Genomic DNA, 16,603 nt, shown 5'->3' on the forward strand with positions numbered 1-16,603 from the left:
CTGTGAGTCTATAACTATTTAAAAATAAAAAGTTACAGCCAGACGTGGTGGCTCACACCTGTCATCCCAACACTTTGGGAGGCTGAGGTGGGCAGATCACGAGGTCAAGAGATACAGACCATCCTGGCCAACATGGTGAAACCTCATCTCTACTAAAAATCCAAAAATTAGCTGGGTGCTGTGGCACATGCCTGTAGTCCCAGCTACTCAGGAGGCTGAGGCAGGAGAATCACTTGAACCCAGGAGGCGGAAGTTGCAGTGAGCCAAGATCGCGCCACTGCACTCCAGCCTGGCACAGAGAGAGACTCCATCTCAAAAAACAAAACAAAAAAAATGTTACCCAAAGCCTCCTAGTCATGATCGTCTACTCCTTCCTTCATTTATTATCTTAATTATCCATTTATGGTATTAAAAACCATCCCTGTCAAAAAGAACTTAAACATTCAGCAGATCTTCCTCGTTTTATTCTCAAAACATTGCTGAGACCTGTCCTAGACCTGCCTGTGAGCCATTCGGACCCTTGTCTAACGTTCGGTCTCTGACAGATGCATCAAGGATGGGTGTGATTGTCCTCTGTGGGTAGGGCTGTATCAAAAGCATCTTCAAGTCTCTGACCCATCACTCGTGAACATATCTGACCCATCACTCGACCCATCACTCGTGAACATATCCAAATTCTTAAAGGATTTTATATTTCCAAACAGTACTACTTCTAAAGGTAATAAATTCCATGCCAGATACAATGGCTCACACCTCTAATTCTAGCGCTCTGAGAAGCTGAGGTGGGAGGATTACGTGAGGCCTGGAGTTCAAGATCAGCCTAACAACATAGTAAGAACCCTGTCTGTACAAAAAAATATTAATAATAATTAGCCAAGTGTGATGGTACAAACCTGAAGTCCCAGCGACCTGGGAGGCTGAGATGGGAGGATTCCTTGAGCCCAGGAGTTTGAGGTTACAGTGAGTCCTGATCATGCCACTGCACTCCAGTCTCGGCAACAGAGAAAGACCCTGTCTCAAAAATAAATAGATAAATGAGACAAGCCTGGCCAACATGATGAAACCCCGTCTCTACTGAAAACACAAAAATTAGCCGGGTGTGGTGGCACACACCTGTAATCTCAGCTACTCAGGAGGCTGAGGCAGGAGAATCACTTGAACCAGGGAGGCGAAGGTTGCAGTGAGCCGAAATCGTGCCTGGGCAACAAAAGCAAAACTTTGTCTCCAAAAAATAAATAAATAAATAAAGTATAGTATAGTATAGTAAATACTGGACAATAGAAACTTTTCAGCTCTATTATAATCTTATGAGACCACCGTTGAGATATGCAATCCATTGTTGACTGAAATGTCATTATGCAGCACATGGCTGTATTGTGCTACAATTGCTCTGTCATTCTCCCTTATATATTTATAGATCTTTTTTTCTAATTCATTTGAAAGTAAGCTACAAAATCCAGCCATGTTTTCCCCAACATTTCACTGTGCATCTTGAATGAATACGGACATTCTCCCAAATAACCACAATACCCCTGTCATACCTAAGAAAGCTAACATTTATTTGGTTAAATGATGCCATTTAATATGTGACTTACCTGTAAATTTTACCCATTGTCCCCAGTTGTTACCAATTGACCTTTTAAAGCTCGTTTTATTAAGTCCAAGATTGTGTCTCTAAAACATAAAAATTAGTTTAAGTTTCATGTTTGCCGCCATCGTTTGAAGCCACTTGCACTTAATATTTGTACAATTTTGACCCCTTTGAAACCCCATGGGTGCCCCTTTTATTTGATTCTATTGAAATTTGGTGAATAAGTTTATTTACAGGCATCCTTTCTATGCCCTTCATGAATTCATAGCATGTATTTATTTTTTTTTTTTTTTTTTTTTTTTTTTGAGACGGAGTCTTGCTCTGTCACCCAAGCTGGAGTGCACTGGCCAGATGTCAGCTCACTGCAAGCTCCGCCTCCCGGGTTCACACCATTCTCCTGCCTCAGCCTCCCGAGTAGCTGGGACTACAGGCGCCCGCCACCTCGCCCGGCTAGTTTTTTTTTTTTTGTATTTTTTAGTAGAGATGGGGTTTCACCGTGTTAGCCAGGATGGTCTCGATCTCCTGACCTTGTGATCCGCTCACCTCGGCCTCCCAAAGTGCTGGGATTACAGGCTTGAGCCACCGCGCCCGGCTGCATGTATTTATTTCTTCTTAAAGCTTTGGTCTTTCCATGCTGGAGTCCACCTCCTTTGAACTTAGGCTCAAATGTAGGTTTCTCTTAATAATTTAGTTTGCCTCTTTCTATGTGTCCTTTATAGGTCCTTCCTTAAGCAGTGTAATGACTAAAATTGCACATATCCCTCCAAGTGCCAACCCACGTAGGCTTTATGCAAGATATACAGAACCACACTTTTAGGATTTAGGACCAATGAAAGGCTCTTTTACGTGCTAACAAATTTAGGAGCTATACGTTTTCTTCCAGACTTTTTCCTTGCGTTAAACTTTTTTACCAATTGAGAGCTGCATAAAATGAACATCAAGGGCAGAACATCAAAGGAACTAAGAGGCCATGTCCAAGAACACCAGACAATGGGGAGAAGTGTTTCCCAGGTGCCCACAGCAGGCTGCAACAGAGACCATGGAGGGCTGAGGGTGGCAGACATTTACATAATATCATCGACATATTCTACCTGCCAGCTGTGAGCTGTCTCCATTTCTTCTTTCACTTTCTCCTCAAAGTGTGAGGCCCAGAGTGACCCTGGTTTGTTGACACCCCCCGGGGACAACTCTGAAATGAAATGCAACTTCAGATTTTGTGTCTAATGTTTCTCTGAATAATGAGCAGGATTTTCTTGGCCTGATATGAAACATACTGGGCAAATATTTTTAGCAAGTCATCTATCGTGAATATTATGTCCTTTTTTGGACTGGCAACTGAGAGCCAGCATTTCATGGTTCGATTTACCTGGATGTGTCCCTTTTTCATGTGTTTTTACACATTTGCCTTTCATGAACTTTTCTCTCTCTGTGGTTTATTTACTCAGTTATTCACCCATTTGATGTCGCTTCTCATGTGCTTATTTTGTGGACATACCACAAACATAACTATGACATCGTCCTGGCACTCCAAAAGAGACCTGCTTTCCCTTTTGAGAGAAAGCCCAGGCTGAAGTGCAGTAGTGTGATCTTGGCTCACCACAACCTCCGCCTCCTGGGTTCAAGCGATTCTCCTGCCTCAGGCTCCTGAGTAGCTGGGATCATAGGCACCCAGCACCACACCTGGATAATGTTTGTATTTTTAGTAGAGACAGGGTTTCACCTTGTTGACCAGACTGGTCTCAAACTCCTGACCTCAGGCAATCCGCCCACCTCTGCTTTCCAAAGTGCTGGGATTACACCATGCCTGGCCTGAGGCTTGCATTCTTTAAGTGGGACACATGACCCAGCACATCGCATACTCCTGGACACATGGCTCACAGATTACACATGGCCAAAAACAGTCACATCAGAGCCCAGGAAGGCTCCTGTAAGCTCCATGATGACAGGAACCTCTTCTCTCTGTCCACTTCAGTATCCCCAGCATATAGAAGAATGCCTGGTGCATACTAGGACTTTAATAAATATTTTTGCATTAATTAACTCCATGACTTTTGTTTGTGTTATTGAGAAACAGGCTACCTCTTTCCTGCTGCACGAGAGAATTCCGAAGCTGAAGCTTCCATCTTGCTACCCAGTGGAGTCTGAGACTGGAGTCAGCAGATTGCAAAGCAAGCAGAAAGGAGAGACATGTGATTGCATCATGGGAGCCCTGAATCTTGCTGTGCCTGAAGCCAGGGCTGCCTTGGTCTTGTTATAGAAGCCAAGTTTGCATTTTTCTTATGCCACATTTGATCAGGTTTGTCCCTGTTTGCTGACCAAGTCCTAACTAAAAACATTAAAAGAAGTAACCTGCCTACCCTTAAACCAGAGCATTTCAACCCCTTGACAAGGGGAACACAGGGCCCAGACACAGACAATCAGAGTTTAATGGGGCTGCTTTTCATGATGGTTTGCTCCCGATAGGAAGGAAAAGCAGACTCAGATAGTGGGGCTGTCCTTAGCCCAGCCTCCAGGGCTGATGGGCTAGGATGAAGTCATGTGGGCCAGTAGAAAGAAAGAAAACACAAGGCCAAATAATAGGATCTTTAGACTTGGTTTTCTATTTAAGAGCTCCATAGCCTTGAATAAGTCAGTTGACCTCTCCGGACTTCAGTTTCCTCCAGTACAAAATTAATAACTTGGTCTAAGTGATCAGTTCTACAATGGGTGTGACTGTCTATGTCTCTCTATTGGCATGGGGCTCACTGCAGCTGTGGCTGCTGCTATTATAGTTGCCCCTGTGATAACTGTGGTGGGAGCAGTCACAATCCTGGAGGCCAGAGATCAGAGTGTTGACAGTGTTGGTTTCTCTGAGGCTTCTTTCCTTGGCTGGTGAGATGACTGTCCTCTCCCTGTGTGTATCCCTAGACTGCTGCAGGGATAGAGAAGGCAGGAGTGATGATAAGGCCTGTGATGGTGGTGGTGGGTCCTGTGGTACTGGTGAGTTTCCTAATGGGAAGAATTAGGGCAATAGGGGAAGACTTATAAGAAAAGAACATTCAGACATGGACAGTAACAAAGGAAAGACCATCTGAAGACACAGGGAGAGGATAGACATCTACAAGCCAAGGAAAGAGGCCTCAGGAGAAACCAACACTGCGAACACTTTGATCTCTAGCCTCCAGCATTGCGAGAAAATTAATTTCTGTTGCTTAAGTCACCAATTCTATGGTGCTTTGTTATGGCAGCCTCAGTAGATGAATACAGGGTTGCATTCATATTTCTTAACTCTTGCCAGTTTATTCTAACATTCAGCGTCAAGAATGATTGCCCTATAAGTTAAAACCTACACTGCCCAGCCGCGCTTCAAGACTCTGGCCACATTCCACCTGTCCAACCACAGATCCTACTTCCCAATAAAAGTTCCCAACTGCAGTGGGACGCTTCAATGTTGCCCAGACTGGAGTGCAATAGCACAATCTCGGCTCACTGCAACCTCTACTTCCTGGGTTCAAGCAATTCTCCTGCCTCGGCCTCCTGAGTAGCTGGGATTACAGGCGCATGCCAACATGCCCTGCTAATTTTTGTGTTTTTAGTAGAGATGGGGTTTCACCATGTTGGTCAGGCTGGTCTCGAACTCCTGACTCATGATTCACCTGCCTCGGCTTCACAAAGTGCTGGGATTACAGGCATGAGCCACTGCACCCAGCCCACATGACTCTTAAGAATGCCATGCTAGTTCCTGATACAACTTACTCATTTATCCCTCCTGACTTTTCCTCACTCCCAAAGTCTATTTTGCACTTCCACCAAACCAAATGCAATGTAAACCTTTTTCAAGCATTTACTAGGCAAAGTGTTTTGATGTCTAACCAAGTAACATAGTTTTAAAGAACGGACTGTCAAGGCCATTTACTCTCGAGCAAGGAAGGGAACTGTTGTGGGGAGGTGTATTTTAGCTTCTCACCCCAGCCTTCATGTTACTCCAACCAGGAACCTATCTAAACCACCTATTAAAAGCTTGGCTCTAAGTTTTCAGAGAGCTAGTGTAGGAATTTCCATGTTAAGGAGGGAGAAGGTTCTTTCTGTGGTCCTCTGTTTGGGGGAAGCACCATGAAGGACTTAGTGAATCAAACTGGCAATCTTTTTTTTAGATTTTTCTTTTAGAGACAGGGTCTTGCTCTGTCACCCACACTAGTGTGCAATCATAGCTCACTGTAACCTTGAACACTTGGGTTCACGAAATCCTCCCACCTCCACCTCCTGAGTACCTAGGACCACAGGTGCACACCACCACACTTGGCTATTTTTGTTGTTGTTGTTGTTGTTGTAAAGATGGGGGTCTCACCCTGTTGCCCAGGCTAGTCTTGAACTCCTAGCCTCAAGCAATCCTCCCACCTCAGCCTCCCAAAACACTGGAATTAAAGGTGTGAGCCACCATGCCCAAACCTGGCAACCTTTAAGCTGCGTTCTTAGTTTCCATGGACAGTTTTCTTTGTCGCTGATTGTCCTGCTATCAGTCTATGAAATAATGCTAATAAAAAAAATATGTTCCTTAGTGATTAAGAGCACAGATTCTGGACTTAGAAGAGCCTGGTTCAAATCTCAGCGCTTCGACCTGCTAACTGTCCAAAAGAGTACTCTAAACTTGGGAACATGCAGAAGAGATTATTGAGTGATTTGCCAGTGCAGAGCTGGGCTTTCTACTGACCAGTCAAATTTCATCTCCATAACGGCAGAGGTTTATTTGTAAATTTTGGTCCCACAAAGATGCAAATAATTTAACTCTGGTGGAAGAATTAGCTCCAAGGGTTACAATTGATAGCCCGGTTGGACATTTACTAGCTTTCTATCTCACCCAGTAATCTTTTGGTATTAAATTTCTACTGCTGATATAACAATGTAACACATCTTAGGGTGTAAAAATAATGCGAATTTATTATCTTACAGTACTAGATGTCAGAAGTTCAAAATCAGTTTCACTGGGCTAAAATCAAGGTGTAAGCAGAGCCCATTTCTTCTAGAGGCTCTAGAAAAGGATTTGTTTTATTCTCTTTTCCAGCTTCTAGGGATAACCTATATTCCTTGGCTTATGGCCTCTTCCTCCATCTTTAAAGCACATCACTCCAATCTCTGCTTTTGTTCTTATATCTTCCATCTCAGTTGACACTCCTGTCTCCCTCTTATGAGAATGCATGTGATTACATTGGACCTACCCAGATAATCCTGAATAATCTCCCCATTACAGATGTGATTAAAAACCCATAATTTAATCACATCTGTAAAATCCTTTCTACTTGTAAAGTAACATAAGTAACATATTCACAAATTCCAGGGATCAGGATAGATTTTTTTCCAGAGGGAACATAATTTAACCTATCATACTTGCCTTATTTTTTGCTGTTGAATTGCCTGCATATATCTAAATTCTCTAATGCTCTTTGAATAAGTTTTAACTTCTTATTGGTTCTCTCATTAATTATTGAGTTAAATAAAATCTTTGACATGGTATCATTTTATATTTTCCTGAGAATTGTGATTTACATTTTTGAAAATTGCACTTCACATAGCTCTGTGGCCCTAAGCAAGTTGCTTAATCTCTCTAAGTTTCAGTTTACGTATCTGTAAATGAGGATATTAACAATAATAATACTTAACTTTGCGGGCTGTCATTGTTGGGAACAAATGAAACAACGCATGTAAAGCAATCAGCCCAGTGCCTTGTGCATCTGAAACCCTCAAAAAATGTTAGATGGTGATACTGCTGCTGATAATGGTGGTGATGCTGCTGATGATGCTGATGACGATGATGCTGATGTTGCTGATGCTGCTGATGCTGCTGATGATGCTGATGGTGCTGATGCTGCTGATGATGCTGATGCTGCTGCTGATGGTGATACTGATGCTGCTGATGATGATAATGGTGATGCTGATGATGGTGATATTGATGCTACTGATGATGATGAGGGTGGTGATGCTGATTATGCTGATGCCAATGATGCTGGTTATGGTGACAATGATGCTGATGCTGATGATGATGTTGATGAGAACAAGTGCTGTGGTCCTCAGTGCCTTAACATCCCTAAAATGAAAATATTGTGTTCAGAGCTCTCTATTTTCCTTTGTAGCTCTTTCTAGCTTTATGATCAAGGCCATCGAACATCAGGCACTTTTATTCAGTTTGCTAGATGAAAAAGGCAATTCAACCCCAACCAGAGCACTTGTCTTGGCAAAAGCGTGCTCGCTAGTTTGAGGTCTTAATTTGTCGTCCCAACTGGACTTCTTTGTGGCACACACAAACCAAACAAACTCTACAGGGAGGCCCTGACTATGATTTTTAAACAAATTGATGACAGTGATGATCATAGGAAACACTCCACACTGTTCTCTAGACAAAAGCTGAGTGGTATAACAATAGTCTGAATAGAAAGGCAAAACTTGCCTTTGCACTGATTTCATGCCAAAACATGGCTAATTGCATCAGGCAATTGCTAGGAAACTTATTAGCATCAATAATCATATTCTTACACACATATACACACATGCACAGAAAACCTAATTCTGCCCAGAACAAATGGACAGTCATCATTTAACAGCCTAACTAGACAACAGTTCCTCCATGGCACATCCAGTGATGGATGAAGCTCTCTATGCAAATGTTGTAACCTGCAGCTATAGAAGCACTTACCACACTATTACTTGAACTCAGGGTCATGTTTACATGGTAAATATGTAAATGTTCTATGTAAATATTTATTCTTACTCTATTAAAAAAAAGAAAAGGAGAAGACGAATTAGGCTTCAGATGACCAAAGCAGACTTGCTATTCAAAATGCATTCTGAATCAACAGCATCTGAATCACCTGGCAGCTTGTCAGAAATGCAGAATCTCAGGCCCCACCCCAGCCGTGCTAAATCATAATCTGCCTATAACAAAATCCCTAGGTGATTCAAATGCACATTGAAGTGTGAGGAGCATTGCACTAAGAACTTCTGAATAAGAGCAGTGGGTAGTAATATCATTCGGAAGAGCTGTTCCTTTGGAAAAATCACACTACTGCAGTATACCATTAGGAATATCAGAAAAGGGAAATCACTGAATGGTTCTTTCAACAAACATTCATTGAGGGCCTATTATGTGCCAGACAGTATTCTAAGTGCTGGGGGTACAGCAACAAGAACGAAAATGAAAGACCCCTTCCTTTGAGGATCAAATGAATAAATAAAACAGAGTATATAGATTGTCAGACGTTGGAAGCTCCTGTGAAGAAAAATGAAATGGGATAGGGAGGAGGGAAATTTTGCATTTTTAAACAGCATAGTCAGGAGGTGATACTGATACAGAGACTCAAAGGAAGTGAAGAGACAAGCTACGTGGCTATTTCCTGGAACAGCATGACAGGTAAAGGGAACAGCAAATACAAAGCCCTGAGGAGGAGAAATTATAGCATGTCTATATGCTGAGGAGAAGGATCCATTGAGGATTGCTTGAAGGAGAAGACAGAATTGCCAGTGATGTTCTTGACAATTGGAAAAGGATGAGATATAGCACACAAGAGGAGAGGCCAGCTCAGAAGAGGAGCATGGACAGTTTGACTATTATCATGTGAGAGAAAGCAAAGCCTATGTGTCTAAATGTGAGTAAGCTGGTGGATAAAATGGTGGGAGCACCTGGAAGTCTCCTCTATTGTTTGAGATTTTTCCCTGAAAGAGGAATCTAGTTTATCCATTGAGGGAGAGGAGAGGAAGGTTATTAAAAGTATTGGAAGAGGAGATAAGGTTTGAAATAGCTGTCTAGAAGAGGAAACAACTATGGAAATGTGTGCTTGTTGGGCAGCCTTGAGTCCACCTTTGTGATATGTCAACATCCCTTTGTTTTTCTCCAGCCATGTTCACTTTCAAGTCTGGAGATGGGAAGAGAGAGAAGAATTGGATTTAACAAGGGTTGAGGTTTGGCCAGGCACCCACAATGAAGTGAGATGGGGGGAAATGTGTTGAGGCTGCGTGCAAGGAAGTCATTTATAATGAAGAATCATGGAATTAAGGCTAGATTTTAAAAAGACCTGAGGGCTCAAACAAAATAAGGGATGGTGAATAGATAACAGAATCATTGACTGGCAGGTCCCAGTAAAGTCAAGCAAATATCAAGGTCAGGGAACTGGAAGAATTAAACTGGAAAGTTAGAAGATGACAGAGAATGGGATTCTTGAAACTGGGATTGTAAAGGTGATAGAATTAGTGGTCATTCCATGATCCAGGCTGCGCCATTCGTCATGGCAGCTATGAGCAACCTGAGGCTATTTAAATTTTATTAAAATTAAAGAAAGTTAAAACTCCAGTTCTCAACTGAACTAGCCACATTTCAGGTATTCAATGGCTGCATGTGGGTGGCTAGTGGCTAGTCTATTGGACAGTGGAAGTAAAGACCTTTTCCATTGTCACAGAAGGTTCTACCAGGCAGTGCTGTTCTAGGGTTTGACTATGGGGATTCTTTGCTGAGGTAAGGTGATGGGCGAGGTTATCAGAGGGCCCTGGATTATCTATACAGATATGGAAATCATCAAAAATTGGAACAGGAACAATTTTGGAAAGTGTGCCAGTGGTGCTAGAGCTAAAGTCTTCAAGGTGTCAGAAGAGTGAGGTCAGCAGACAATTACTACAGGGATGATTTAAAACCTCATTTTTAGTGAGAAGAGGGGTCACGAGAGAGCATGTCTAGGCCTATTAGCCAATCAGGATAGTAGGTCAGGGCTACAGGGAAAATGGTGTCCTCATCATTTTGATGATGATGGAAGAAGGTGAAGAGAACATTCAAATTTAGTTGAGGAAAGAAGAGATTTTGCTGATGGCTAATCATGTGTCCCAGGGTGACAGTGGAAGGGTTTGAGGAGACAGGGAACAGTGAGCAATGAGTTCGTGGAAGGGGCCGTGCAGAACTGCATGGGAAGGTGATCCAGGTGAGCAGTCCTGGGAAGCAGCGCTTTGTGTATAACCTGAGGTAAACAGCAACAAAGGGCACAGGGAGATGGATCCCGACAGCCCCGGAGCATGAACGAGGGAAGCTGTGAGTGTTCAAGGAGAAACAAGGCTCTTGCCAGGAGCACAAAGAATTCTAGAACACCCTCTTCATTTCCACTCAAGGTAGCATGGAGGCTAGAAAATGATCCAGAGCTCTGGGCATCTCGGCTGCCGGCAGGGGAGGATGGAGGCCTGGGAGGAGTGATCTTCCCCAGAGAACATGGAGCTCCCTCTTGACTCCTTAAACCTACCCCAGACTAGAAATATCTTTGTGTTGGAGTTTTCCTGGAGAGGGGGTTGCTGTAAGCCAGAAGGCAACCTTCCAAGTCCCTGCACTAGAAACCTATGCTAGCTCAAAGCCTGACTCTGATATGCACTTCTCTAAGCCTCCATGCCCAGATCCTCAGGCTTTCCATGTTCTGTCACCTCTACCTAGAAGTCTCCTCTCCCTTTTCTGAGCCAAGGGAACAGTCACAGTCAGCTACTTGAAGATATACTTTTCAAATGTTCAAACAACTGATTTTGTTCATGCATTCATTCATTTGTTCAATGAATACTAATTGAATATCAAATACTAGTTATCAGTATTTATTAATACTCAAGAAATACTGGTAACTAGTACTAAGAAAACAAATTTCATAAACTGGAGCTCAAAAACTAGTTCTACCACTTATTTGCATGAGGTCCTTAGATGTTTCTTTAACCTCTCTGAGGCTGTTTTCTCTCCTGCAAAATTTAGACATGAAAGTACTTAGTGCAATGCCTGGCACAGATAAGAATTCATTAAGTGTTTGTCATTATTAGTCATAAATGTTTTGCCAGTTCTGCACTAAGTGCCAAGGATGCAAAGACTCATATTCTAGCTTAGGAGATAGGATCAAAACCAATGAATTTTCATTATAATATGATTTCATAAGAGTCACTCAAAAGAGATGTATACAGATACTATTGGAGTATCATGAAGTGAAGGATTCCCAGGTGTGATATCTGGAAAGGTCTTCCAATGACTAGGAGTCTTGGTCAGCTTGGGTTGCTATCACAGAATACCATCGACTGAGTGGCTTATAAACAACAGATATTTATTTCTCACAATTCTGGAGACTGTAAAATCCAAGATCCAGGCACCAGCAGAATTAGTGTCTGGTAAGGACCCACTTCTTGGTTCTTAGATGGCCGTCTTCTCACTGCATCCTCACATGGCAGAAGGGATGAGGGAGCTCTCAGGCTCCTTTTATAAGAACATTAGTCCCATGCATAAGAGCCCTGCCCTTGTGACCTAAGCACCTCCCTTTTCACTTTGGGGGTTAGGATTTCAGCATGTGAATTTTGGAAAACACAAGCATTCAGTCTACAGCAGAATCGTTCTCCAGATGGAGAAGGGGAAAGCATCGCATCCCAGGTTGAAAGAAGAGCATGGTGCCTTGAAAGCGCATGGTGTGTCCACAAACCTGTGAGAAGCCATGGAGTGGAGAGTGCATAGAACAGAGTAACAGGAGGTGAAGCTTGAAAAGCAAAGGGTCCCTTATGGGGCAGGGCACATTTCCTTTCCCAGCCCTTCTGACTTGATCTTGTGAGTAATGGCAGTTGCACTCAGATTGTTAAGCAGAAGAGCACCATGATCAGGATGTTGGCATTAGAGTGGAAGACAGGTAGGGGGAGGAATGAGATTGGAGGCAGGGAGACTGTTTTAAGAGGCTGTTGAAATAATGCAGGCGAGACATGGTAAGAACCTGGACAAGGGCATTGGCAGAGGAACTAGAAAACCATGGATAGGAGAGACAGTTCTGAAGTAAAACCCACAGGACTCAGGGATGTGCTGGGCTGGATGCAGAGGTAGGAAGATAAGGGAGTCATTCACCACCAGCCCATGAACTCACATAGTTGCGGGTTGCTGAGACACAACTTAAAATGTCTTAGTGAGTGAGAGCCCCAAGTCCAAGGCAGCTTGAAAGTTACTTGTAATGTATCTTGACTCCCTACTGAACACTTGAGCATTTCCTGACAATCATGTAATGATTAAGCAAATAGTCATTCTTTGTTCTCAGAAAAGACTGTAAGACTATGTATCTCTAAGCAAATATAACATTATATGGTTATAATATTAACCATTATGCAATTTGCATGCTGCAAGAAATATAAAGCAAAGTGTATGAGACTTAGCCAAAGTAAAGGTCTACTTCATGGAGGAACTTATTCTTGCACAAAGCCTTAAAGGATAAGCAAATTTTTGATATATAAAAATGGGCACTCTAAGCTGAGGGGGAGCTGCCTGAGCCGAAACAGGTGAACAAGAAAGCATTTCTCAGGTGGGTTCTTAAAGCCCCTCATCTTGTAAGATGCTCCAGGATGAAAGGGCCCATGACCAAATAAACCTGGGGTTACAACCTGCTACGCAACCCCTCCCTTGGAGCATCACAATACTTTTGACATATTAAAGATCTTTAGAAGTCCTATAATTAAAAGTAATTTGCCTAGTGAAAAAAAGCAAATCATCGGTTGCCTGGGGCTGGAGGTGGGACTAGGAGGATTGATTGCAAAGGGGTACAAGGAAACACTCTAGGTAATGGCCATATTCTGTATGATAATTGTGATGGTAGATTACAAGGGTATATACATGTGCCAAAATCCATCAAACTACACATAAAATAGGTACATTGTGCCTCATTTAACTTGATTAAAAATAATAACAATTTGTTTTTTATTTGACTTTGGATAACTTTTTTTATTCTTTTCATTAGCATTCCCTCAAAAAGGCCTATCTGTTGAAACAGCATCTGGAGAAACACCACTGCTTTAGTTTCTGTTGCTGTTGTAACATATGATCACCTTAGTGGCTTAAAGCAACACATATTTATTATCTTACAGCTCTGGAGGTCAGAAATCTGCAATGGGTCTCACTGTGCTAAAATCAAATGTCAAAAGGGCAGTGTTATTTCTGTAGGGGATAATCTGTTTCCTTGCCTTTTCCAGCTTTCAGAGGCCACTTGCACTTCTTGGCTCATGGCCTCTTCCTCCATATTCTAAGTCTGCTATAACATCACTCCAACTTTTACTCCCATCCTCCAATCTTCTTTTTTTTTTTTTTTTTCTTTTTTGAAATAGAGTCTTGCTCCCCTGTCCAGACTGGAGTACAGTAGCATGATCTCAGCTCACTGCAACCTCCACCTTCTGGGTTCAAGTGATTCTCATGCCTCAGCCTTCAGAGTAGGCATTCTTGTGCCTCAGCCTCAAGATCCCATGCCTGGGATCACAGACATGTGCCACTATGCCCAGTTAATTTTTTATTGTATTTTTAGCAGAGACAGGGTTTCACCATGTTGGCCAGGCTGGTCTTGAACTCCTGACCTCAAGTAATCTGCACACCTCAGTCTCCCAAAGTGTTGGGATTACCGGCTTGAGCCACCGCACCTGGCCCCAATCTCCTTTTCTGACTCTGACTCTTCTACTTCCCTCTTTTACTTATAAGGACACTTACGATTTCACTAGGCCCACTCAGAAAATTCAGGACAATCTCCTCATCTCAAGATCCTTAGTTTAATCACATCTGCAAAGTCCTTTTTTCTGTGTAAGGTAACACTCACAGTTTCCAAGAATTAGGATGTGGCCATCTTTGAGGGCCATTATTCTGCTTATTACAACTATTTTTAGTATAAAGTAAAAGAAATGAATATTAAGCCTGGAAATGAAGACTGAGCCATATCAGGATAAAGAACCTGGACTTTTCCAGTTAAGAAAGAGGCAGAATTTATTTACTTTTGAACTGGTACATTCACATGTCTTAACATTTGAAAGCTGTCATAAGGTATTAAGTAGAAATTTTCCCCTTTTCCCCAGCCATCCAGTTTCCCTCTCTGGAGCCAACAAATGTTACTTACCACTCTTTAATGTGTTATTTCAGACATTATTCATATCTATAAATTTTTACTTTTTTACACAAATCGTAGCATAGTATACAAATTATTTGTAACTTTCTATTTTGGCCTCAACAATATAAACTTGTAGATAGCCCACAGTGGAACGAAAAGACCTTCTTTATTCATCTCTATGGATACATAGCATTTGATTTTATAGACCACTAGTTCTTAATATGAGTGTTTATTAGAATGACATGGGAGAATCTTGGAAAATCCCCAGGAGTTCCAGTTATCTATTTTTCTGTAACAAACCATCCCCAAACTTAGAAGCATAAAACAGTAATCATTTTATTATGCTTGCAATTTTTGGAGTCAATAATTTGGTCAGGGTATAGTAGGGATAACTTGTCTCAGCTCCACAGTGACTGAGGCCCTCAGCTATGGTGGTTGAGATGGCAGGAATGGTTCACTTAGAGCTATATATATGGCGCCCTGGTTCTACAGCAGCTGAAGTCCTTGGTGATTCTCTATATCATGTCTGCTGGGTGTGCAATGTCCAAGAAGGCTTCTGATATGGTTTGGCTGTGTCCCCCTCCAAATCTCAACTTGAATTATATCTCCCAGAATTCCTACATGTTGTGGGAGGGACTCAGGAAGAGATACTTGAATCATGGGGGACAGTCTTTCCCATGCTGTTCTAGTGATAGTTAGTAAGTCTCATGGGATCTGATGGGTTTATCAGGGGTTTCCACTTTTGCTTCTTCCTCATTTTGTCTTGCCACTGCCATGTAAGAAGTGCCTTTCATCTCCCGACATGATTTCGAGGCGTCCCCAGTCATGCAGAAATATAAGTCCAATTAAACCATTTTCCCTTCCCAGTGTTGGGTATGTCTTTATCAGTAGCATGAAAATAGACTACCATAGTAAATTGGTACCAGTAGAATGGGGTGTTGCTGAAAAGATACCCAAAAATGTGGAAGCAACTTTGGAACTGGGTAACAGGCAAAGGTTGGAACAGTCTGGAGGGCTCACAAGAAATAGGAAAATGTGGGAAAGCTTCGAACCTCCTAAAGACTTGTTGAATGGCTTTGGCAAAAATGCTGATAGTAGTATGAACAATGAGGTCCAAGCTGAGGTGGTCTCAGATGGAGATGAGGAACTTCTTGGGAACTAAAACAAAAGTGATTCTTGTTATGTTTTAGCCAAGAGACTGCTCTTCTAATGATAGTAAATTTCCACTTTTGCTTCTTCCTCATTTTCTTTTGCTGCCGCTATGTTAGAAGAGTGTTTTGTCTCCCAACATGATTCTGAGGCCACCCTAGCCATGTGGAACAGTAAGTCCAATTAAACCTCTTTTTCCTTCTCAGTCTCCAGTATGTCTTTATCAGCAGTGTGAAAGTGGGCTAATACAGTGGGGCAGAGCCACCAGTACACCAATCAGTTTGGAAGGCTCAGAAGAAGACAGGAAAATGTGGGAAAGTTTGGAACCTCCTAGAGACTTGTTGAATGGCTTTGCCCAAAACGCTAATAGCGATATGGACAACAAGGTCCAGGCCGAGGTGATCTCAGATGGACATGAAAAACTAGTTGGGAACTGGAATAAAGGTAACTCTTGCTATGTTTTAGCAAAGAGACTGATGGCATTTTGCCTCTGCCCTAGAGATTTGTGGAACTTTGAAAGATAATTTAGGGTATCTGGTGGAAGAAATGTCTTTCTTTTTTTTTTTTTTTTTTTTGAGATGGACTTTTGCTCTTATTGCCCAGGCTAGAGCGCAATGGCACGATCTCGGCTCACCACAACCTCTGCCTCCCGAGTTCAAGCGATTCTCCTGCCTCAGCCTCCCAAGTAGCTGGGATTACAGGTATGCACCACCAAGCCCAGCTAATTTTGTATTTTTAGTAGAGACAGGGTTTCTCCATGTTGGTCCGGCTGGTCTCAAACTCCCGACCTCAGGTGATCCACCCATCTCAGCCTCCCAAAGTGATGGGATTACAGGCATGAGCCACTGTGCCTGGCCAGGTAGAAGAAATTTCTAAGTAGCAAAGCATTCAAGAGGTGACTTGGATTCTGTTCAAGGCATTCTGTTTTATAAGGAAAGCAGAGTGGCCGGGCGCAGTGGCTCAAGCCTGTAATCCCAGCACTTTGGGAGGCCGAGGCGGG

General features: G+C 42.5%; 1 long non-coding RNA gene across 1 annotated transcript in view; it reads right to left on the reverse strand.

Annotated features, from left to right (window-relative positions):
* Nucleotides 1-7,539: 7,539 nt before the first annotated feature.
* Nucleotides 7,540-16,603, reverse strand: part of LOC108517776 (uncharacterized) — a 36,813-nt gene continuing 27,749 nt past the window's right edge. The window contains exon 3 of the long non-coding RNA XR_001882206.1: nt 7,540-7,652. This is a non-coding gene — a long non-coding RNA (uncharacterized LOC108517776). The remainder of the gene's footprint in view (nt 7,653-16,603) is intronic.

This window comes from Rhinopithecus bieti, unplaced genomic scaffold (genome assembly GCF_001698545.2).
Source record: "Rhinopithecus bieti isolate Rb0 unplaced genomic scaffold, ASM169854v2 scaffold_38631, whole genome shotgun sequence".
Taxonomy (NCBI): domain Eukaryota; kingdom Metazoa; phylum Chordata; class Mammalia; order Primates; family Cercopithecidae; genus Rhinopithecus; species Rhinopithecus bieti.